The sequence below is a fragment of the Lineus longissimus genome, chromosome 8 (assembly GCF_910592395.1).
Source record: "Lineus longissimus chromosome 8, tnLinLong1.2, whole genome shotgun sequence".
NCBI classification, from domain to species: domain Eukaryota; kingdom Metazoa; phylum Nemertea; class Pilidiophora; order Heteronemertea; family Lineidae; genus Lineus; species Lineus longissimus.
This window is the reverse complement of record NC_088315.1, coordinates 18,400,272-18,424,394: the sequence shown is the minus strand read 5'-3', so window position 1 is coordinate 18,424,394 and position 24,123 is coordinate 18,400,272. Positions and strand designations below refer to the sequence as shown.

The following is a 24,123-nucleotide window of genomic DNA, read 5'->3' as shown; positions in this document are numbered from 1 at the left end:
ATATCATAAAACATTCAAACGTCTCGCAAGCTTGTTATTTTCATAAGTGTGGTCTTCAAACTACCCGCCGTTTATTATAAGTTCATATGCAAATCACGCAAATCACATGATTTTGCTGCTGCTGAGTGCGCATGTCTGGTACTGAACTGGCTCATTGATGAAAACAAACCATGAAAACGTTAGACAATGAAATGGCCAGGGCCATTGTGCTCACCTCATGTGGAGGAAAGATGGATAAAGAGCATGGTATTGTGTCATGTAGTGTTAGGTTTGATGTAGATCCAAGCAATTACAATTCCCCCAAAATGGCCAATTTACAGTACATTCGACCTCTGTGACCTTGAACAGTAGGTCAAATCAAAGAAGACCCGGGTGACACATTGAATGGTTGTTAGAATTAGATGTACCTATGATATAAAATTGGTGCCAATCGGGCAAGTCATTACTGGGAATAATGGCATTTTGAAGAATTTAGGATTTGGCCCCCTCCCTGGAGGCCAAACGGCAAATCAGATCGCACCAAACTTCGGTACCTGAGATCACCTGACCAAGGGGTACATGTGTACTTAATTTGTGATCAATAGTCATTGCAGTTAAGAAACGTGCCTGACGGCGAATTTACGCCATTTGACCTCTGTGACCTTGACAAGAAGGTCAAATTAAAAACCTGTGTGACATTTACTGTATGGTGGTTAGATGTACCCATGATATCAAATTGGTGGCAATCGGGCAAGAAGTTAAGGAATAATCACATTTTTAAGGTTTTTGGATTTTGCCCCCTGGTGGTCAAGTGGTGAATCATATTGGACCAAACTTCGGTCCCTGAGATCACCTGACTAAGGGGTAAATGTGTACCAAATTTGGTATCAATAGTCATTGCAGTTTAGAAACGTGCCATCGTTACATCCTAACGGCCAATTTACACCATTTGACCTCTGTGACCTTGAAAAGGAGGTCAAATCAAAAACCCGGAGGATATATGATGCACCTTTGCTAGAAGTACCTACCATATTTTTTTCAAAATTTCCCAACTACTATTAAGGGAGATATTGCATATTTTCACTTTTAACGTTTGGCCCCCTGGTGGCCAAACCATGAAATGAATCGGACCGAAACTTGGTCTCCAAGGTGTCATTACATAAGGGTACATGTGTACCAAGTTTCAACTCAATAGCTCTAACAGTTACGAAACGTGCCCTGCTAACGGACGACGGACGACGACGACGACGACGACGACGACGACGACGACGACGACGACGACGACGACGACGACGACGACGACGACGACGACGACGGACGACGGACGCCACGGTATGGGATAAGCTCACCTCTGCTAAGAGGTGAGCTAAAAAGGAAAGTTTATTTATTCATTTACACTTATACAATTGATCATACCTGCAAAATCACATTGTATTTTTTGTTTTCATATGTATTCCCATGGCCATTGTCCCCGTCTCAACAAAGCTTGGCAGCGAGGTGCTAATTACTATGCCGCGGTCGCGACCGATTACGGCAATTAGGCCTGGTGGTCGGGTTAGCGGGGTTGATTTTCAGTTTGGGACCGGCCAAGCCAGTGGTCGCGGTCGGGGTACCGGGGTGGTCGTCTTAGCGGGGGTCTCTTAATGGTAATTAGAGAGGAAACCATTCGGGACCGGAGAATCGTGGTCGCGTTGGTGGGGTGGTCGCGTTACTGAGGTGGTCGCCAACCGGGGTTCCACTGTATATTGAAAATAAACGCATGTCCTGTATGGGCCACCGTACTTATCTGTACTCGATGTCTGCACCATGGATCATGGGATGCTAAAAGTAGGCGAGACAATACCACCAATTAATATTCATAGGTTGGAGGTTCGAGATCTATCAATAAGACGCGAGTATGTTTTTAACTCTCAAGTACATAGGCCTATTTGGAGAGGTATTGAAAAAATATTTGCTGTGGCAAGTCTACAGATATTATAAAGAAATTGTTTGATGAAAAAATTAATTTTGAATTTAGCTAATTTGGCAATAGGGGGCATGTTTTGAGATTTTTCTGTTAGTTCGCTGAAAAGAGTGGAAATATCAACGTTCGGAATGGGAATATCAATCGAAATTTCAGATTCACAACCCCATGGAGTATTTGATGCGTCGCGGTCAAACACTGACAATTATTGAACTGCTATTAGTAAAAGGCTTAAAAAATCAATGGTGGTCTTGCCGCAGGCTGCTTCTTCTTGCAATTGCATGTATTGGCACTTGGTGATTGTAAACTCGTTCCTTTTTAAATGACAAGGGCAAGATAATCTGATTATCGGATTGCAACCAAACTTCACGTGATGATGTATCTATGTACTCTTTATCAATATCCAAGGAGGATACCGCGGTGACGTCACATCACGTGATCCCGACCCATATTAGTGATCGCTATGGCCAATCAGATTCAGTCTACTGACAGCACCAGCACTGAACACATCTCCACGTCTCACTGTCTGGTGCGCTCCTGTACACAAAAACACCAATAGACATGAAATATTGCAATACCTAGTATGGATTCATCCTGTGTAAAATAAAATTTACAGAGCAGATTAACTTCCACGAATAAAAAAGACGTTTGGCGTGGCCAAAGTGCGGAAATAATGTCTCCGCTAAAATACACTACGAAATACACTAGGCAATGCACTACGCAATATACAGTAGAGATGTAGTTGAGTTTGTTATTGTTTTGACTTAGAAGCCCGCCCATATCATAATATATTCATGTATTCATGAAGTATGAACTCATTTCTGTCCCATACAACTCTAAGAACAGTCAATTTCTCCTTAAATCATCACCGAAACCGCGATATCCGCAGGAAGATTTCGTTCTAGTGTCCGAAAATGCATGATCTTACAGGGGCGCTAACTCGACAAATAGAGGGGATCTATGGGGATCTATGCGAGTTTTAGGTATTACAGGTCTCGAACTTGTAAAATCTGTAAACATGCCTCCAAATCCCATTATGATAATGAAGAGATTGCCCCATATCTGGGAGATTGTTTTGAAACCATCGCTAATTTTGGAAGATCGGTGCCGGCTATTTGGTTTAAAAAACCCTATTTTTCCCCATCAAAACAGCACTTTTCATTATTCAAATGATAGCTTATTGTCTGAAGACTTATTTCATAGCAGAAAAGTACTAATAACTCTGATTTGATGCGAAAAATCTAACTTTTTTGATGACTTGATTTTCCCTTGGCCGTGGATCGAGTTTGTTTACAATATGCAGCGCCATCTTGGAAAAGCCGTGACGTCACCGCGGTATCCTCCTTGATCAATATCCCTAATTTTCAGTCAAGTCCCATGACAAATATGGCTGCCATCTTGAAAATTGAACGAAGTCCTATACTCCTAAACTGTTGAACAGATGTCAACCAATTTCAATGTGACATTTACACTCTTCATTAACATTAAAATTCACTCAACTTTAAACCAAAATGCTATACTTAGATGGCACCGGTAATTATCTTTTGTGCCCTTGAGCCAAGAAGAATAATATTAGTCATTATTCAATGGAATCAAAACTGGTGAAGCTAGCCAGAAACTTCTCCCCATATCCACTGCAAATGACATGCTGGACTATTTCATATATACAAGCAACAGAACATCTAGGAATCATAAGAAAGGCATCTTCTACATTATGCTTTTTATCTACTTTCATTTTGTTGGTTCACCTGTACATTACATGTACATACATGTACATGGTGGTCACTCAGATTTGGTCTGAAAGCCGGCATTGATTGATTCGCATATTTTGTGCATGAACCATGCCATTTGTGATTAACTTATTGATTCATCACGTATAAGGTGTTCACAAATAACATTATTAAGTAAAAATAACCAACCTGGCTTGCATCGATAATGATATGCCATCCGTTGTTGATGGTTCCAAGAACATGTCATGCGCAGTAACTTCCTTTCATTTTTCGATGACGTCATTTTTTTTCTCGGGCCTTAAATTTCAATAATAACATAGCCTACATGTATATAAATGTAAATATGTATTACCTGGTAAGTGGTGGTCAGGTACGGCAGCTACGGCAGCAGATAAGTGCCATAAAAAATAATATGAGGAAGGCTCAACCCTTGATAGGGAGCTCTTCGTTAATAGGGCTGGTGAGCGAGAAGACTCGGGGGGGGGGGGGGGGGGTATATAGTTAGGATGATGCCATCATGGCAGTTGACCGAAGAAGCAGTTGGCTAGCACACAATGTCAATGATTGATGGCGAGTAGTTGGTGGGTGGGAGAGGGGGGATATAGTTAGGATGATGCCATCATGGCAGTTGACCCAATAGACGCTGTCGCAGTATAGAAAATAAGTGGGGAGAATGTGGGAAACTAAACACAACAGGAGAAGGATAGGTATTTTTGCCCGGAGATAAGCATAATGATCCCAAGACCCAAGTGTAATTAAGATTTATATTCTAATTCAAAAAGACCAACGTCGCCTAGACATACAGTCATGCATAGACTGATGAAGCACAATGCATGAGACACCCTGTATAACGCAAATTTGAAAAAATTCACCTCTATGCCTTATAACTTCAAGATTAACACCTGATCACTTGGTCAAACTTGGTCAGATGTATTCTACAATACAAGAGACATGCTATTCAGAAATGTATTGGTTTGTGTGAGAGTAACGTACTGCCAAGTGTACAGCCGCTGGAACAGGGGTATGCATGAAATGACGTCGCGTCATTTTTGGAGGCAGGTAGGCCTGGCCTCCGCACCGGCTTGTGAGACCTGAGGGTAGCGCGTGCGTTTGAGTTAAGTGCGCATGCGCTTTCTACGGAAAATTAAAATGGCCAGTGTTGTGGACGAGTGGTTTCAGGTTTCACGGTAGGATTTTGACATGGAAACGGGGAAATAGACATTGAGACCAATGTACTTTCAAGATTATTGCATTATTAATGGAACCAGACCGTTGACATATTGTCACACCCCATGATATTGACGAAATCGTCGTCGAAACGGGCAGCCCCGGACCGATCATGTTGGTGCACTTGAAACTACGGAAAAGTTAGCAGACGGAAAATCTTTTGCGGAATTTTGCCAGTTCAAAGCACGATTTCTTCGCGGAGAGAGAAAAATGATCTCTGGCAGCGATGCAGATTGTTGTTTAATGCATTTCGATTCGCCCCAGGGTATCGTCACACTTTGATTCGGCCCTGTTTTGACGAAATCTTCAACCGAACAGCGGCTTCTCCGCGTAAACATCGCAGCGTCCCGCTGAATTGTTTGGAAAAAGAAAATCTCTCCCCAGGTAAATTGCTGTGCATTAGCGTATACGATTCGCGTGCAAAAATGTCACCTGGGTGCAGAGGTTTTCTGGTTCCGGTCAAGCGGGTCAAGTTTTTTTCGTTGACGGTATACACGCACACATTCGACCCTTAACCATAAAGCTCGCTTAAGAGCTCCCTAATATGAGGAAGGCTCAGGCCTTGATAGGGAGCTCTTCGTTAATAGGGCTGGTGAGCGAGAAGACTCGATGGGGGGGGGGGGTATATAGTTAGGATGATGCCATCATGGCAGTTGACCGAAGAAGCAGTTGGCTAGCACACAATGTCAATGATTGATGGCGAGTAGTTGGTGGGTGGGAGAGGGGGGATATAGTTAGGATGATGCCATCATGGCAGTTGACCCAATAGACGCTGTCGCAGTATAGAAAATAAGTGGGGAGAATGTGGGAAACTAAACACAACAGGAGAAGGATAGGTATTTTTGCCCGGAGATAAGCATAATGATCCCAAGACCCAAGTGTAATTAAGATTTATATTCTAATTCAAAAAGACCTTAGCTGACCCCCCCCCCCTGTCCTGAATAGTTTGAGGTCTCACTAGCCAGTGGTAATCAGGTGTTAATCTTGAAGTTATAAGGCATAGAGGTGACATTTTTCAAATTTGCGTGAAACAGGGTGTCTCATGCATTGTGCTACATCAGTCTATGCATGACTGTATGTCTAGACGACGTTGAAACTTGGTCAGATGTATTCTACAAGAGACAAGCTATTCAGAAATGTATAGGTTTGTGTGAGAGTAAGGTACTGCCAAGTCTACAGACGCTGGAACAGGGGTATGCATGAAATGACGTCGCGTCATTTTTGGAGGCAGGTAGGCCTGGCTTCCGCACCGGCTTGTGAGACCTGAGGGTAGCGCGAGCGTTTGAGTTAGTGCGCATGCGCTTTCTGAAAATAGAAATGGCTTGTGTTGTGGACGAGTGGTTTCAGGTTTCAAGGTAGGATTTTGTCATGGAAACGGGGAAATAGACATTGAGACCAATGTACTTTCAAGATTATTGCATTATTAATGGAACCAGACCGTCGACATATTGTCACACCCCATGATATTGACGAAATCGTCGTCGAAACGGGCAGCCCCGGACCGATCATGTTGGTGCGCTTGAAACTACGGAAAAGTTAGCAGACGGAAAATCTTTTGCGGAATTTTGCCAGTTCAAAGCACGATTTCTTCGCGGAAAGAGAAAAATAATCTCTGGCAGCGATGCAGCTTGTTGTTTAATGCATTTCGATTCGCCCCAGGGTATCGTTACACTTTGATTCGGCCCTGTTTTGACGAAATCTTCAACCGAACAGCGGCTTCTCTGCGTAAACATCGTAGCGTCCCGCTGAATTGTTTAGAAAAAGGAATCTCTCCCCAGGTAAATTGCTGTGCATTAGCGTATACGATTCGCGTGCAAAAATGTCACCTGGGTGTAGAGGTTTTCTGGTTCCGGTCAACCGGGTCAAGTTTTTTTCGTTGACGGTATACACACACACATTCGACCCTTAACCATAAAGCTCGCTTAAGAGCTCCCTAATATGAGGAAGGCTCAGGCCTTGATAGGGAGCTCTTCATTAATAGGGCTGGTGAGCGAGAAGACTCGGTGGGGGGGGGGGGGTTATATAGTTAGGATGATGCCATCATGGCAGTTTACCGAAGAAGCAGTTGGCTAGCACACAATGTCAATGATTGATGGCGAGTAGTTGGTGGGTGGGAGAGGGGAGATATAGTTAGGATGATGCCATCATGGCAGTTGACCCAATAGACGCTGTCGCAGTATAGAAAATAAGTGGGGAGAATGTGGGAAACTAAACACAACAGGAGAAGGATAGGTATTTTTGCCCGGAGATAAGCATAATGATCCCAAGACCCAAGTGTAATTAAGATTTATATTCTAATTCAAAAAGACCAACGTCGCCTAGACATACAGTCATGCATAGACTGATGTAGCACAATGCATGAGACACCCTGTATAACGCAAATTTGAAAAAAAATCACCTCTATGCCTTATAACTTCAAGATTAACACCTGATCACTTGGTCAAACTTGGTCAGATGTATTCTACAATACAAGAGACATGCTATTCAGAAATGTATTGGTTTGTGTGAGAGTAACGTACTGCCAAGTCTACAGCCGCTGGAACAGGGGTATGCATGAAATGACGTCGCGTCATTTTTGGAGGCAGGTAGGCCTGGCCTCCGCACCGGCTTGTGAGACCTGAGGGTAGCGCGTGCGTTTGAGTTAAGTGCGCATGCGCTTTCTACGGAAAATTAAAATGGCCAGTGTTGTGGACGAGTGGTTTCAGGTTTCACGCTAGGATTTTGACATGGAAACGGGGAAATAGACATTGAGACCAATGTACTTTCAAGAATTTTGCATTATTAATGGAACCAGACCGTTGACATATTGTCACACCCCATGATATTGACGAAATCGTCGTCGAAACGGGCAGCCCCGGATCGATCATGTTGGTGCGCTTGAAACTACGGAAAAGTTAGCAGACGGAAAATTTTTTGCGGAATTTTGCCAGTTCAAAGCACGATTTCGTCGCGGAAAGAGAAAAATAATCTCTGGCAGCGATGCAGCTTGTTGTTTAATGCATTTCGATTCGCCCCAGGGTATCGTTACACTTTGATTCGGCCCTGTTTTGACGAAATCTTCAACCGAACAGCGGCTTCTCTGCGTAAACATCGTAGCGTCCCGCTGAATTGTTTGGAAAAAGAAAATCTCTCCCCAGGTAAATTGCTGTGCATTAGCGTATACGATTCGCGTGCAAAAATGTCACCTGGTTGCAGAGGTTTTCTGGTTCCGGTCAACCGGGTCAAGTTTTTTTCGTTGACGGTATACACGCACACATTCGACCCTTAACCATAAAGCTCGCTCAAGAGCTCCCTAATATGAGGAAGGCTCAGGCCTTGATAGGGAGCTCTTCGTTAATAGGGCTGGTGAGCGAGAAGACTCGGGGGGGGGGGGGGTATAAAGTTAGGATGATGCCATCATGACTGTTGACCGAAGAAGCAGTTGGCTAGCACACAATGTCAATGATTGATGGCGAGTAGTTGGTGGGTGGGAGAGGGGGGATATAGTTAGGATGATGCCATCATGGCAGTTGACCCAATAGACGCTGTCGCAGTATAGAAAATAAGTGGGGAGAATGTGGGAAACTAAACACAACAGGAGAAGGATAGGTATTTTTGCCCGGAGATAAGCATAATGATCCAAAAACCCAAGTGTAGGATTTGAATTCAAAAAGACCTTAGCCGACCCCCTGAATAGTTTGAGGTCTCACTAGCCAGTGGTGATCAGGTGTTAATCTTGAAGTTATAAGGCATAGAGGTGAAATTTTTCAAATTTGCGTTATATATACAGGGTGTCTCATGCATTGTGCTACATCAGTCTATGCATGACTGTAAGTCTAGACGACGTTGAAACTTGGTCAGATGTATTCTTCAAGAGACAAGCTATTCAGAAATGTATAGGTTTGTGTGAGAGTAAGGTACTGTCAAGTCTACAGCCGCTGGAACAGGGGTATGCATGAAATGACGTCGCGTCATTTTTGGAGGCAAGTAGGCCTGGCCTCCGCACCGGCTAGTGAGACCTGAGGTCAGCGCGTGCGTTTGAGTTAGTGCGCATGCGCTTTCTGAAAATAGAAATGGCTTGTGTTGTGGACGAGTGGTTTCAGGTTTCAAGGTAGGATTTTGTCATGGAAACGGAGAAATAGACATTGAGACCAATGTACTTTCAAGATTATTGCATTATTAATGGAACCAGACCGTCGACATATTGTCACACCCCATGATATTGACGAAATCGTCGTCGAAACGGGCAGCCCCGGACCGATCATGTTGGTGCGCTTGAAACTACGGAAAAGTTAGCAGACGGAAAATCTTTTGCGGAATTTTGCCAGTTCAAAGCACGATTTCTTCGCGAAAAGAGAAAAATAATCTCTGGCAGCGATGCAGCTTGTTGTTTAATGCATTTCGATTCGCCCCAGGGTATCGTTACACTTTGATTCGGCCCTGTTTTGACGAAATCTTCAACCGAACAGCAACTTCTGTGCGTAAACATCGTAGCGTCCCGCTGAATTGTTTGGAAAAAGAAAATCTCTCCCCAGGTAAATTGCTGTGCATTAGCGTATACGATTCGCGTGCAAAAATGTCACCTGGGTGTGGAGGTTTTCTGGTTCCGGGTCAAGTTTTTTTCGTTGATGGTATACACACACTCTCTAACCATAAAGCTCGCTAGAGCTCCCTAATATGTAAAGTCAAGGACTTAGTGAGCCCCCCTTTAGGTCGGGGGAGCTCCCCCGAACCCCCCTACGAGCATATGTTAAGTGCAAGCTCTAACAACTACAGCTGTTACAATGGGGGGGGACACCCCCCAAACCCCCCTCCGTCGACATAGGTTTTTACCAGTGCGTTGGGGGGAAGCTCCCCCCAAACCCCCCCGGTGGACAGTCAACTAGCCCTTCTGTGTCATACTGCTGGAGGGGGGGGGGTGCGATGGGACCATCCATATAGTACCTTCCGACACATTTTTGTTTTGGTAATGTAATACATTGTGATTGTCCTTATTCACGGGAATCGGGCGTTTCCAGTGATATACGACACTTAAATGGATTGTCCTCATGCATTCACTTTGGAAACGCATTTTAAAATAGATGTCACGTCCTGTTAATGGGGCACGTCATCATCGCGTACATTTGGGAAAAACTCCCTAACGAGACCGGAGCAGACAGCTGAAAGTAGTTTAATTATTGGCCGCTAGGGTGCAGAATGTACGCCGCTCACCCGAATTTTTCACGCAACTATAGCTGAATAGAGCTAGTTCTAGTTTGTGATTCATTTTGATACTTCAGATTTGGGCAGTAGACCAATATAACTTAGTCGTCAGTGTGGTTTTAAGCAGGGAAAACGTATTTGTTTTTCTTAAAGTGCCTTTTTTTGGACGGGTGTGTGCGATTGTTTTGTTTATGTCACGTGACCTCGACCATGTCGACACAAAATTGATATAAAACCACCTTTTCTGTCATTATTTATGACGGATATTTCTCTAATAAAAATATCAATATAATTGGCCAATTTCTTAGGCATATGTAGCGAATTCCCATGAAGATTTAAATTAGATGTTCTCGTAACCTGTTACAACTGGTCTGATTTATAATTCAGCGCTACAACTGATCTGATTTATTTATTCAGCGCCATTTTGAAAAACCAAAAAAAAATGTTTGTTGGATATACAATAATTACTCTCTTTATTTCTCTTCATTTACAATATATACTCCCGCACACACGTGTATCTTAAGAGCCCCTCCTAAAGGGGGTCTTAATATGTAAAGTCAAGAACTTAGTGAGCCCCCCTTTAGGTCGGGGGAGCTCCCCCGAACCCCCCTACGAGCATATGTTAAGTGCAAGCTCTAACAACTACAGCTGTTACAATGGGGGGACACCCCCCAAACCCCCCTCCGTCTACATAGGTTTTTACCAGTGCGTTGGGGGGAAGCTCCCCCCAACCCCCCCCGGTGGACAGTCAACTAGCCCTTCTGTGTCATACTGCTGGAGGGGGGGTGCGATGGGACCATCCATATAGTTCCTTCCGACACATTTTTGTTTCGGTAATGTAATACATTGTGATTGACCTTATTCACGGGAATCGGGCGTTCCAGTGATATACGACACAAATGGGTTGTCCTCATGCATTCACTTTCGAAACGCATTTTAAAATAGATGTTACGTCCTGTTAATGGGGCACGTCATCATCGCGTACATTTGGGAAAAACTCCCTAACGAGACCGGAGCAGACGGCTGAAAGTAGTTTATTTATTGGCCGCTAGGGTACAGAATGTACGTCGCTCACCCGAATTTTTCACGCAACTATAGCTAAATAGAGCTAGTTCTAGTTTGTTATTCAATTTGATACTTCAGATTTGGGCAGTAGACCAATATAACTTAGTCGTCTGTGTGGTTTTAAGCTGGAAAAACGTATTTGTTTTTCTTAAAGTGCCTTTTTTGGACGGGTGTGTGCGATTGTTTTGTTTTTATGTCACGTGACCTCGATCATGTCGACACAAAATTGAAATAAACCACCCTTTTCTGTCATTATTTAGGACGGATATTTCTCTGATAAAAATATTAATATAATTGGCCAATTTCTTAGGCATATGATGTAGCGAATTCCCATGAAGATTTAAATTAATTTAAATTAATTTCAAGCAATGGGATAGCAACCACCACCGGAAGATCGCGGAGAAATCGGTAAACTTAACGGAGTTAATTCAGAAAAATACCAAAAAAAATTGTTTGTTGGATATACAATATAGTTACTCTCTTTATTTCACTTCATTTACATTATATACTCCCGCACACACGTGTATCTTAAGAGCCCCTCCTAAGAGGGGGGCTTATAAAAAATAAAATGTTATCTCGTTATTACGAGATCTTTTCTCGTTATTACGCGATCTTTTCTCGTTATTACGAGATGTTATCTCGTTAATATGTAAAGTCAAGAACTTAGTGAGCCCCCTTTAGGTCGGGGGAGCTCCCCCGAACCCCCCTACGAGCATATGTTAAGTGCAAGCTCTAACAACTACAGCTGTTACAATGGGGGGACACCCCCCAAACCCCCCTCCGTCGACATAGGTTTTTACCAGTGCGTTGGGGGGGAAGCTCCCCCCAAACCCCCCCCCCCCCCCCGGTGGACAGTCAACTAGCCCTTCTGTGTCATACTGCTGGAGGGGGGGGGGGGTGCGATGGGACCATCCATATAGTTCCTTCCGACACATTTTTGTTTTGGTAGGCCTAATCTAATACATTGTGATTGTCCTTATTCACGGGAATCGGGCGTTTCCAGTGATATACGACACTTAAATGGATTGTCCTCATGCATTCACTTTGGAAACGCATTTTAAAATAGATGTCACGTCCTGTTAATGGGGCACGTCATCATCGCGTACATTTGGGAAAAACTCCCTAACGAGACCGGAGCAGACGGCTGAAAGTAGTTTAATTATTGGCCGCTAGGGTTCAGAATGTCGCTCACCCGAATTTTTCACGCAACTTTTACTAAATAGAGCTAGTTCTAGTTTGTAATTCATTTTGATACTTCAGATTTGGGTAGTAGACTAAAATAACTTAGTCGTCAGTGTGGTTTTAAGCAGGAAAAACGTATTTGTTTTTCTTAAAGTGCCTTTTTTGGACGGGTGTGTGCGATTGTTTTGTTTTTATGTCACGTGACCTCGACCATGTCGACACAAAATTGAAATAAACCACCCTTTTCTGACATTATTTAGGACGGATATTTCTCTAAAAAAAATATTAATATAATTGGCCAATTTCTTAGGCATATGATGTAGCGAATTCCCATGAAGATTTAAATTAATTTCAACCAATGGGATAGCAACCACCACCGGAAGATCGCGGAGATATCGGTAAACTCAACGGAGTTAATTCAGAAAAATACCAAAAAAAATTGTTTGTAGGATATACAATATTTACTCTCTTTATTTGTCATCAAATCAGTATATACTCCCACACACACGTGTATCTTAAGAGCCCCTCCTAAAGGGGGGCTTATTACGAGATCTTTTCTCGTTATTACGAGATGTTATCTCGTTATTACGAGATCTTTTCTCGTTATTACGAGATGCGAAAGTGCACGCAACATCGATGATTAAGGTCTCATTAGGGAGTTTTTTGTTTTATTCATGCGCGGCCAAGCCCTAACCGTAGTTCCTAAAATCATTGATTTCTCGGTCCTTACAGTATGTCAGCGTTGATTCAGCAGTTGTTTTGGCAAAGACATGTTTTTTTTTGGAGTTTCTGAAACCTAGATCGCTACTCAATAGGCCACTAACAAGAAACTACGCATTTATACTGTTGTTGCCGTCGTATTTGTACACTGAACTTGGGATGTGCGTCGGCCCCGTGTTGAAATGCCGTCCAGTACCAGTTGGTGCGTTTTTCGCTGATTTGTGCAAAATTCAACATATCTCAAAAGTTCAATGGTTGACCCTCGATTTTTTTTGGATTTTTGTGTAGCGTAAGCAACTGTCTTTCATGGGAGAATGGTCTCTGTAAGAATTATTCAGGAAGAAATGTATAATATTTGGGGGTTTTCGTGATTGTCCGGCCCAATTGGCAATATTGCCATTTGGGATGGTGAACAGAGCTAGGAGCAAATGCGACGCTTATGATTTATTTAAAGAAATAAAATTCCCGATTTAACATCCTGCAGAATCAGGGGAATCGGGCGTTTCCAGTGATATACGACACAAATGGGTTGTCCTCATGCATTCACTTTGGAAACGCATTTTAAAATAGATGTTACGTCCTGTTAATGGGGCACGTCATCATCGCGTACATTTGGGAAAAACTCCCTAACGAGACCTAAAGCTCAGGATCAAGCGCGGGAAGCGAATTTTTTTTCTGCAGGATACTTCTGCCACAGTGTACATCTGACAGCCAATCACAATTGGCGCGATCTTTGACGTCACACTGTTTATTTATGCATGATAATGCAAATACAATGGACGATACCGAGTCGCATGCCGAGTGCCACTTCAACTGTGAATGTGACAATAATTGTCTGACCCCAAGTATGCTCAACTCAAGGTTTGTGTCGTAGTGTTTAGGAATGAATTGCACAGATTCATTGTAAAATTGATGATATTATGCGTACAAAAGAGGCATCAGCTGATCTGATCCTACATTGCAGTGCATGCATTGATTTGTGAAATTTTAAGGGGCAGTGACACTGACAGTGTTGCCAATGTTGATAATTATTAAAGGGACAGTGTATCCGATGTCTGCTGTTGAAGGTATCAGGCCTATTTTGGTAGTTTGAACATTGTTGAAGGGCCATTGTATAAAACACATTTTGACAAGCAAACAAAATAAAATTGAATGGTGGCGCCACCTATGCATATACAGCAGAACTAGTTACACGGTTGACAGATAAACATTCAACCTCGGCTATTTTGCCGAGCACAGTGCGCCTTAACAGACAAGTCCAATAAATACAGTCCACTCGACAATGAAAATACATGTTAAGATACTGCAAATAAATATATTTTAGCTAATATACTCCTCTAACCATTTGCTAACTTGTTCTTTCCAAGATTATCAGAACACGTGGCATTGTTGACATTATTGCGCCATGTGGAAAGATGATGTCAACAAAGACACGTGCTTGCCTTGAATTCTGATTGGCTGTCAGATGTACACTATGGCAGAAGTATCCTGCAGAAAAAAATATCGCGCGCGGGAAAGGTCCATATACCATCATCGCGTAATAACGAGATAACATCTCGTAATAACGAGAAAAGATCGCGTAATAACGAGAAAAGATCGCGTAATGACGAAAACAAGCCTATCGGCGTCTGATTCACAATGTGGTTTGTGAGGAGTGTCATAGTCGTCAACAGTGTAGCTTACGTATTTCGAAGACCAGTGGAATTGGCGGCGTCAAATTATTAGTGAAATTTATAATTTACAAATTACAAATTACAAATCGTTTATTGAAACCGTGTAAAAAGTTACATTTTACATAAGATGAAAGTACAATGACCATAAGCATGATGAACTAAATAACTGGTGTGACATTGTTGTGGATTTGGTGGTGTGCAGCTGGAGGAGTGGACAATGTCACAACCAGGGTTCCTACATTATGTAGAGTGGAACCTCCGTTAGTAGACACCTCTCTATTAAAGACAACCTTTCCAATAAGGACACTGGTTTTGGTCCCAAATTGGTTGTTTCCATTCAATTTTGACTTCTCTAATCAGTCTTTGGGTGTTCCGAATGCTTGACACATTTCGAACATGTTTTGGTTGGAAACAACCCTACAGTCTTACACTTATGGCTGAATGAATGACAGTGCATTTTCGTGTGAGCTCGGTGACGAAATGCTGCGACACTATTCGTCACCAACATGCTTGATGGGTGGTGCCATCTGCACAAAGGACGATGAATTAAATAACTGATGTGACATTGTCGCTGCATTTGCAGGTGTCCACATCGAGGAGTAGATGATGTCACTACATGTACCAGGGTTTGTACTTTCATATACAGTGGACCTACTTTTTGTGGACACCTTTCTATTGAGGACAACCTCTTTAATAAGGACAGTAGTTTTTGGTTCCAAATTGGTTGTTTCCATTCAACTCGACTTCTCAGTTTAGGACACCTCTCTGTTAAAACAGCACTTTTCAGTCCCTGGGGCATTTCTGGAAATTTCATGCTATAGAGCAATTGGTTCAGCTAAGTGACAAGAACAGTACTATAAGACGGTTTTAAAAAGTTGAAAATTATTTATTTAAATGACATATGAATGGTTCAGCAGTAATTGGCAGTGAGCATTATGTAATGAAATATGATTTATATAATATAACATTTTTGTGACAAATAGTACAGATGATGGATAAATCGATACAGTGGATAGCTGTTAGAATATGCAATACATGCAATAGCATTTGTTTTTATTGAGATTTTGCGAGAACCAAGTGGTATTTTGACAAGATAATAGAAAGCCAATAACACTACAAGAACATGACTTCAATACATTGACATTGTAGTACTTGGTATACTAAAAATATTCAAAGATGGGTATCTTGAGTTAAAGTACAAGATGTATGAATGAAGGAGGCACTCGGGTAAGAAATGGTGTCGCTAATGAAAGATTAGAACAGTCCGTCTCAACCTGCCAAGCTCAGAGCGACATGCGCCTGGTTTTGCTGTGACGGGTCACATATACAAAGTTTACATAAAACAAGATTTGTATGTTTATTTAGGAGGAGTACAAAAGTTGTATATAAAATGCCGACTTCATAATGATTTATAGGACACAAAATTTGACATGACAGCATTTTATAAAACATGAATAATATATAATGAGAATAGTTTTGTAGCACCAATGATTTGAAAATACTGAATTTATTTATTGCATGAATAGAACACAAAAAACAGGATGATTACATGATTGTCACATGCGTGAAATATATTGTCATGGATGGGCATTGGGAACAAAAAGAATTGCTGTTATCAGCTGCATTGGTAGCGATTGCTTTAGCTGATTTTCAGAAACTGACAGGAATGAGAATGTTGATATAGTGTTGAAAAAATATTTTTATGACATACATTGCATTCAAATAACACTAAGAAGTAGACGAGTACTAATTTCGCACACTTGAAAATATATGGACATTGACTGTCACTGGTAGTGGTAGTAGAGTAATTACATGCCATCAGCAGCACTAATTCAGACAGTTTTCGCTGTGCTTCAGTAACTGACTGGAATGACTAAGTTTGATTGTGCTGAAATGATACATAATAACGTACATTGCATAAACAAAATGATTACAAGATTTGTACTGTCTTGAAATATATGGACAGGGACAGTCACTGGAAGTTTGACATGCCATCAGTTGCATTGCTCCCGACAGTTTTCACTGTGCTTCAGTAACTGACTGGAATGACTAAGTTTGATTGTTCTGTATTTGCCTCCATTTGGATTTTGTGAACAAAAGTTACTAACCTTGTGTAACTGAAGTGTCGAATTCGCCTTGGTCGAAATGATAATACAGTAAATAAATCTATTGAATGTTGCTGAAAAGAAAACATTTACTACGTTAGAAGCCATGTACATGATAACACCACCACCACCATTATCAATATCATCACAAGTCAACTGGGGAATATGTGTGATACATGTATTTGTTCAAAACTTGCGTATATGGTATTTGCAGGTCTATTGTATTGTAACATATTTTTCACTTTCAAAATTAACTTTTTTACTCGAAATTATGAATCAATACTAACCGTAAGAAGTGTATGAAATTACAGAAGGCCTTCGTCGAAAAATGTAATGTACTTGTACTCATTCGTGTCATTAAACCTGAAAGCAGCACAGCATAACAGTGAAATTACCGTGACATCAATGGATGTCAAACTAACGTAGTGACGTAAATTTGAATTCGAAGTGCACAATTTCACAATTAAGGTTTTGAACACATTGAGAACTGAAAAACTTCATACAAATGCTTTCACACCAATGATATGATTGTGGCGCTCCTGATGAGGTATCGCCCTCTGCTAAGCAGCTTTGGTCGTAACTAGGGTAAATGTTTTTTTCAAGTGATATGAGCGATGCAATACCTTAGTTACCACCAGCGCCACGTAGCAGTCAATGAAGTTGTGCTGGTACCCCATTAACGTCATGCTTCAAATTTGAAGAAATTGATATTACCTTCATCAAGTATGTAAGATTACACCAGGCCTTTGTCGAAAATGTAGATCTCGAAGTCTAACTGTAATGAAAGAAAACATCAATGTGACAATATGGTCTACTATGTATGAGGGGGAGAACGGGTATTTTCGGGACACTGGGATGGGCCGAAAATAACTGTCGGGATTCGGGATACGATAGACACCCTTATTTTAGCGGGATTCGAGACAAGCCGTGTTTTGCGTCACGATTCGGCTAAAATTGCGTATTGGGAAACGGGATAAGCCTTTTTTCCTAACGGGACGTCGAAACAGTTACCCCCCCTTCCCCGTTCCCACCCTCATGACATGTAGCATTGTTTGTAGGCCTATCAGTATTGTTACTCACAATCTATTTTTTTGTAATTGATACCGGTAGTATCAATGTGAAATATGCCACACGTTGGGAGCATGCAAGGCCTAGTACAATACACCATCATCACAATCAAATATTTCAATAATACACTGTCAACGAGAGTGAATGTTCAACCATCAATCACGTGCATTGTAGTGTACATCCCCCATCCCATGACGGCTTGCGCCCCGCTGACACGACGAGCACATGGCTGAGCCAATCCATCGCCTATACACTACTTTACAAAAATCGACACCTACTGAAACTTTCACTAATTATTCTCGGAAATGTACTTTATCGTTACATTAATAAATGCACATTCGAATTTCAAAACTACCACTTATTTTTGCCGTGAAACTGACCTGAGTTATCGAAACACCGTTACTGCGAAAAGAGGAAGAAGCAGGTCCGCATTTATCGAAATATTGCTAAATATAATTGTCAAAATGTCGACCAAATTACCAATTAAATCACAATAAACTTATCAAATGTTCACTCATGCCTTTGGGTGAAAAAATACTGATTTTTCAATCATTCTCAATTTTACAAATCACCAATCACAAAAAGAAATAATGATGCAATTACCCAAACTAGATGAGATTTGACCACTGGTATAATTCCGCCATCTTGGATATCGGCATCGTCACCACCACTTCAAATTCTAAAGTCTTATTCAGGCCTAATATGTGTCACCTGCTGTGGTAAAATGGCTTGTTTTATCAATGAATAACAAAATATGATCTTTGTAAATAAAATCGGAGATCTTCTGGTGTGTTTTTATGTGAATTTATTACGAACTATCAATGCAGCGTAGGGCAGCCATCGTGTTCTCATGCGTAGTGGCGATGCGATAGCCATCCGCGGCACTGCTTTTCAAGATGGTGGCAATTGCCCAGTGCTAGAGGCATTAAGGAAAATTGAGAGCAGGCCCCTAATGAATGAACTCTCAACGATATCGATATATTTTCGTAATTCCAGCACAACTGTTCAACAATGAACGTCCACCGACAATCCCACTTAACGAATATTAATATCAATTCATATCATGTATCTTAAAACGCTTTTATTTCATTTTAAAAAGAGTTATCGAGTGAACGATGACCTACTACCGTACCCTCGAAATAAACAGCCAAAATGACCACAAAAACACCTTTTTAGAAAAAAACAGCGATTTTTACGAAATAAATGTCATCAGAGACGAAACTAGACACTAATTTAGCTAGGTATGCACAGTAATAGTACCTGAAGTGATCGATTTCAAGGAGAAAATACACTGAAAACAACTTTTCAGGAACAGAAATAAGATCACATCTATATCATAATACTATAAGGCGGCTCGCTAAAGTGCCATTTGGGGGTCGTGTTTCGTCTCGAAATTTTGCACGTTTGCAGGTGATATGTTATCCTGATGCAACGTCATGTTTATTTTCGGAAATTTACTTCAGCGGAGCAGTAATGAGGGATTTTTAATCGGACACGGTCAATTCTCCTTACCACTCACGGAAGCCAAGCCATTGCTGTTTAGTATGCAGGGGATTAATGAATCACCTGCACTCCCTGTGGGGTGACTAACACAACCTGTTGAACGGCTGGCTGTAGGGGGGTGATTGGAACAGCCTGTACACGTGTTGACCTGCTGAACCAAGGTTAATGTTATTTTCAATCCACGATTGTAGGTCACCTGATCTTCGAGATTTCGCGGGGAAAGAAATTGTAAACAAACGTATGTGTGCAGTTCAAATGTAAACAAAAATGTATTTTTGGTACTTTCGGTTGCTGGACTTGGGTTTTCCCGCAGTAAGGAGCTGGGGTCAAATTGGTGGTCTATTGTTTATGGGTGCTGTGTTAGCCAGAGCTAGCCCTTGATAATGAAGGTTACCATGGTCTGTTTATGTGCTCACCACAGCTTTCAATACTTGATCTGAAGAGGTGCGCTGAACCTGAAATGGCCTTATCAGGGAGCTGCTCACGGTGCTGAACTTCTAGCTTGCCTGTCGAGTAAGTGCCTTGCCCGAGACCTGGCTACATGTAGGAGGAGCACGCATTTTAAAGTTATAGTAGTGATAGTGCAATTGGTTCGAGCTATTTGGAGGCCGACATGTGAAGGCCTATCTGCATGGGTACTCCTTCTTCTCTGTATAAAAAGGCGCATATTGCTGACTAAGGAACGAGGCATTGCCTCATCATCTCTATCGGACCAACTGATATACTTTTATATGCACGCATACAGCACCACAGCTAGGTCCGAGTCTGTGGACAAATGGTTGGTTTAATTTGTCTCTTCGATATGGCTCCTTTGATATTGCATTAGATGTTTATTGCAATTAATCTATTCAAGGTATAGCCCATTTGAACCTGCCTGCGCCACGGGTACAATGCTAGTCTATATCATAATACTATAAGGCGGCTCGCTAAAGTGCCATTTTGGGGTCGTGTTTCGTCTCGAAATTTTGCACGTTTGCAGGTGATATGTTATCCTGATGCAACGTCATGTTTATTTTCGGAAATTTACTTCAGCGGAGCAGTAATGAGGGATTTTTAATCGGACACGGTCAATTCTCCTTATCACTCACGGAAGCCAAGCCATTGCTGTTCAGTTATGCAGGGGATTAATGAATCACCTGCACTCCCTGTGGGGTGACTAACACTACCTGTTGAACGGCTGGCTGTAGGGGGATGATTGGAACAGCCTGTACACGTGTTGACCTGCTGAACCAAGGTTAATGTTATTTTCAATCCACGATTGTAGGTCACCTGATCTTCGAGATTTCGCGGGAAAGAAATTGTAAACAAACGCATGTGTGCAGTTCAAATGTAAACAAAAATGTATTTTGATACTTTTGGTTGCTGGACTTGGGTTTTCCCGCAGTAAGGAGCTGGGGTCAAATTGATGGTCTATCGTATATTGGTACTGTATTAGCCAGAGCTAGCCCTTGATTATGAAGGGATTTTCAAATTAAAGGTTACAATGGTATGTTAATGTGCTCACCACAGCTTTCAAAACTTGATGTATCTGAAGAGGCACTCTGAACTTGGCATGGCCTTATCAAGGAGCTGCTCACGGTGCTGAACTTCTAGCTTGCCTGTCGACTAAGTGCCTTGCCCGAGATCATGCTACATGTAGGAGGAGCACGCATTTTAAAGTTTTAGTAGTGATAGTGCAATTGGTCCGAGCCATTTGGAGGCCGACATGTGAAGGCCTATCTGGGTTCTCCTTCATCTCCGTATAAAAAGGGGCATATTGCTGACTAAGGAACGAGGTATATTCACATTGCCTCATCATCTCATTCGGACCAATTGATTTACTTTTATATGCACGCATACAGCACGCCACAGGGTCCGAGTCTGTGGACAAATGGTTGGTTTAATTTGTCTCTTCGATATTGCTCCTTTGATATTGCATTATATTTTCATTGCAATTCAATCTATTCAAGGTATAGCCCATTTGAACCTGCCTGCGCCACGGGTACAATGCTAGTCTATATCATAATACTATAAGGCGGCTCGCTAAAGTGCCATTTGGGGGTCGTGTTTCGTCTCGAAATTTTGCACGTTTGCAGGTGATATGTTATCCTGATGCAACGTCATGTTTATTTTCGGAAATTTACTTCAGCGGAGCAGTAATGAGGGATTTTTAATCGGACACGGTCAATTCTCCTTATCACTCACGGAAGCCAAGCCATTGCTGTTCAGTTATGCAGGGGATTAATGAATCACCTGCACTCCCTGTGGGGTGACTAACACTACCTGTTGAACGGCTGGCTGTAGGGGGATGATTGGAACAGCCTGTACACGTGTTGACCTGCTGAACCAAGGTTAATGTTATTTTCAATCCACGATTGTAGGTCACCTGATCTTCGAGATTTCGCGGGAAAGAAATTGTAAACAAACGCATGTGTGCAGTTCAAATGTAAACAAAAATGTATTTTGATACTTTTGGTTGCTGGACTTGGGTTTTCCCGCAGTAAGGAGCTGGGGTCAAATTGATGGTCTATCGTATATTGGTACTGTATTAGCCAGAGCTAGCCCTTGATTATGAAGGGATTTTCAAATTAAGGTTACAATGGTATGTTTATGTGCTCACCACAGCTTTCAAAACTTGATGTATCTGAAGAGGCACTCTGAACTTGGCATGGCCTTATCAAGGAGCTGCTCACGGTGCTGAACTTCTAGCTTGCCTGTCGACTAAGTGCCTTGCCCGTGATCATGCTACATGTAGGAGGAGCACGCATTTTAAAGTTTTAGTAGTGATAGTGCAATTGGTCCGAGCAATTTGGAGGCCGACATGTGAAGGCCTATCTGGGTTCTCCTTCATCTCCGTATAAAAAGGGGCATATTGCTGACTAAGGAACGAGGTATATTCACATTGCTTCATCATCTCATTCGGACTAATTGATTTACTTTTATATGCACGCATACAGCACGCCACAGGGTCCGAGTCTGTGGACAAATGGTTGGTTTAATTTGTCTCTTCGATATTGCTCCTTTGATATTGCATTATATTTTCATTGCAATTCAATCTATTCAAGGTATAGCCCATTTGAACCTGCCTGCGCCACGGGTACAATGCTAGTTGTGAATAATAGTAGTCAATTGGACTTTTATTTATGAAGAAGCTATATTTTGAGAGCATGTAGTGAACGTCGAGTTCCGCGAAGTTACTATTTATAGCTCACAAGGTCATTTGCATAAGATATTGATGACGTTTTAGTCACGTGACAGTCGGACATCGACACTTATTTCTACGCATTTGAGCTTATTTCAAAGACAATTATCTTTGACCCTGCATTGTTTTTAGCATGAATGATACCATAGAGTCAGAGAGAGAAATATTCAGAACAATTATGTAGTATTTCCAACACTCGGACATGTACCAGAATGTCCAGATTGAATCTAACTGCTCAGTTAGAAAGCCTGAACCCATTACGTAACCGCATGTTTGTCCGACATTGCCTGTAATTCAGCGATGGGGTAATAGAGGGCAGCAGCTGCAGTGACCTCATCTTCGCGGAATGCTATTGTCGATGTACGGTATTGTGTTATAATTCTCGAAATAGTGAACTCCCGCCATTCTTTCAAAAGAGACTTGTGTGCCTTGAATATACACTATATGGGATTGACTGAGTGACATTGCCGTTCAATAACATTGAGTCAAGTTATTATGTATAGGCCTAGTGGCCCCAATACTTTTCCGGCTTATATGTTTAAAGCATTCATCCACTTCCGCTCGCTCGCGGCATTTGTTGTACTAAGTTCGTAACACTCCATTGCCTCTTCACCATTCGCGAAATAGTTCGTCAAAATAAGTCGAGATCACTTTGAAAAGTGGTGGAGTTTGATTTTATTCCCGGTCGTTTTGGCCAAAAACGCGTCTAGAGTGTAAGTAATTTGGAGGAAAATCATCCCTCCAAATCATCATGTTCGATTTGTCATGTTTGTAAACACTTGGGTCGGCGCGGAGTGCTCCACATCACACATCGACCTATTTTACGCAAATCAAAATCAAGACAACATCACAACCCCCAGACATATAATTTCATTTCACCCAAATTGCCCCGGCCCCACAGTAAGCTAACACCCTAAAACAACCCGCGCCACGGGTATTATGCTAGTATTTTGAATAAAGATTTATTCCTCCTAGAGTATACGGAGGTATAATTCCTCGAAGGAGCAAGGTACTCCACCATGGAGAGGTGCTATAAAAAGGATTAATTAATTTATCATTATCATTGATGTCACGGGAAAGGTGACCTCCTCGAATCGAGTCGAGTTTTCTTTAGTAGCTAGCATATGCTACTTGGATCCGACGGTATCTAAGAGACACCCATACAGTGCTGCAAGTGCAAGTCTGAGTCCTCCAACACATCAGAGAGGGATAGCCCAGGGAGACATTATCCATTCCACGTCGCAACCAGCTGAAGACAATCCATAACGAGACAAGTATCTGAAGTAACACAATCACGAACAAGGACTACTCCGTCTGCTACACTGCCTTCGGCTTTAGTATCACACTTTTCTCCCTCTACACAAATTTAATAGTACAAGATCCTAGGTGTAAGACATAGTAAGATCAACATCCGTAACTCCACATGGATGCATTTTAGTACAAGAACCTGGGCAACTTCCGCCCACTTCAAACACGTGCGCTGCACTGTCAAAGGCTCGACTGCGGTCTTTCTTCTGTGAAATTCGGCTTCGGACTCCCCTGCGAG

The 24,123-nt window shown here is 41.9% G+C and overlaps 2 protein-coding genes and 1 long non-coding RNA gene across 4 annotated transcripts in view; 1 reads left to right on the top strand and 2 right to left on the bottom strand.

Annotated features, from left to right (window-relative positions):
- The window catches only part of LOC135492142 (uncharacterized), a 37,354-nt gene extending 33,441 nt beyond the window's left edge, over nt 1-3,913 (bottom strand). The window contains exon 1 of the mRNA XM_064778350.1: nt 3,862-3,913. The gene's annotated coding sequence lies outside the window, so the exon portion shown is untranslated. The remainder of the gene's footprint in view (nt 1-3,861) is intronic.
- LOC135492143 (serine/arginine-rich splicing factor 7-like) overlaps nt 1-24,123 on the top strand; it is an 87,939-nt gene that overhangs the window by 20,497 nt on the left and 43,319 nt on the right. The gene's annotated exons all lie outside the window — the stretch shown is intronic.
- Nucleotides 15,586-17,578, bottom strand: LOC135492356 (uncharacterized). 2 transcript variants are annotated; one of them, XR_010448065.1, is made up of 3 exons: nt 17,540-17,578; nt 17,113-17,188; nt 15,586-16,899 (listed from the first exon to the last, which is right to left on the bottom strand). It is a non-coding gene; the product is annotated as an uncharacterized LOC135492356 (long non-coding RNA). The 2 variants fall into 2 exon arrangements; XR_010448064.1 differs by lacking the exon at nt 17,540-17,578 and having other exon boundaries at nt 17,113-17,531.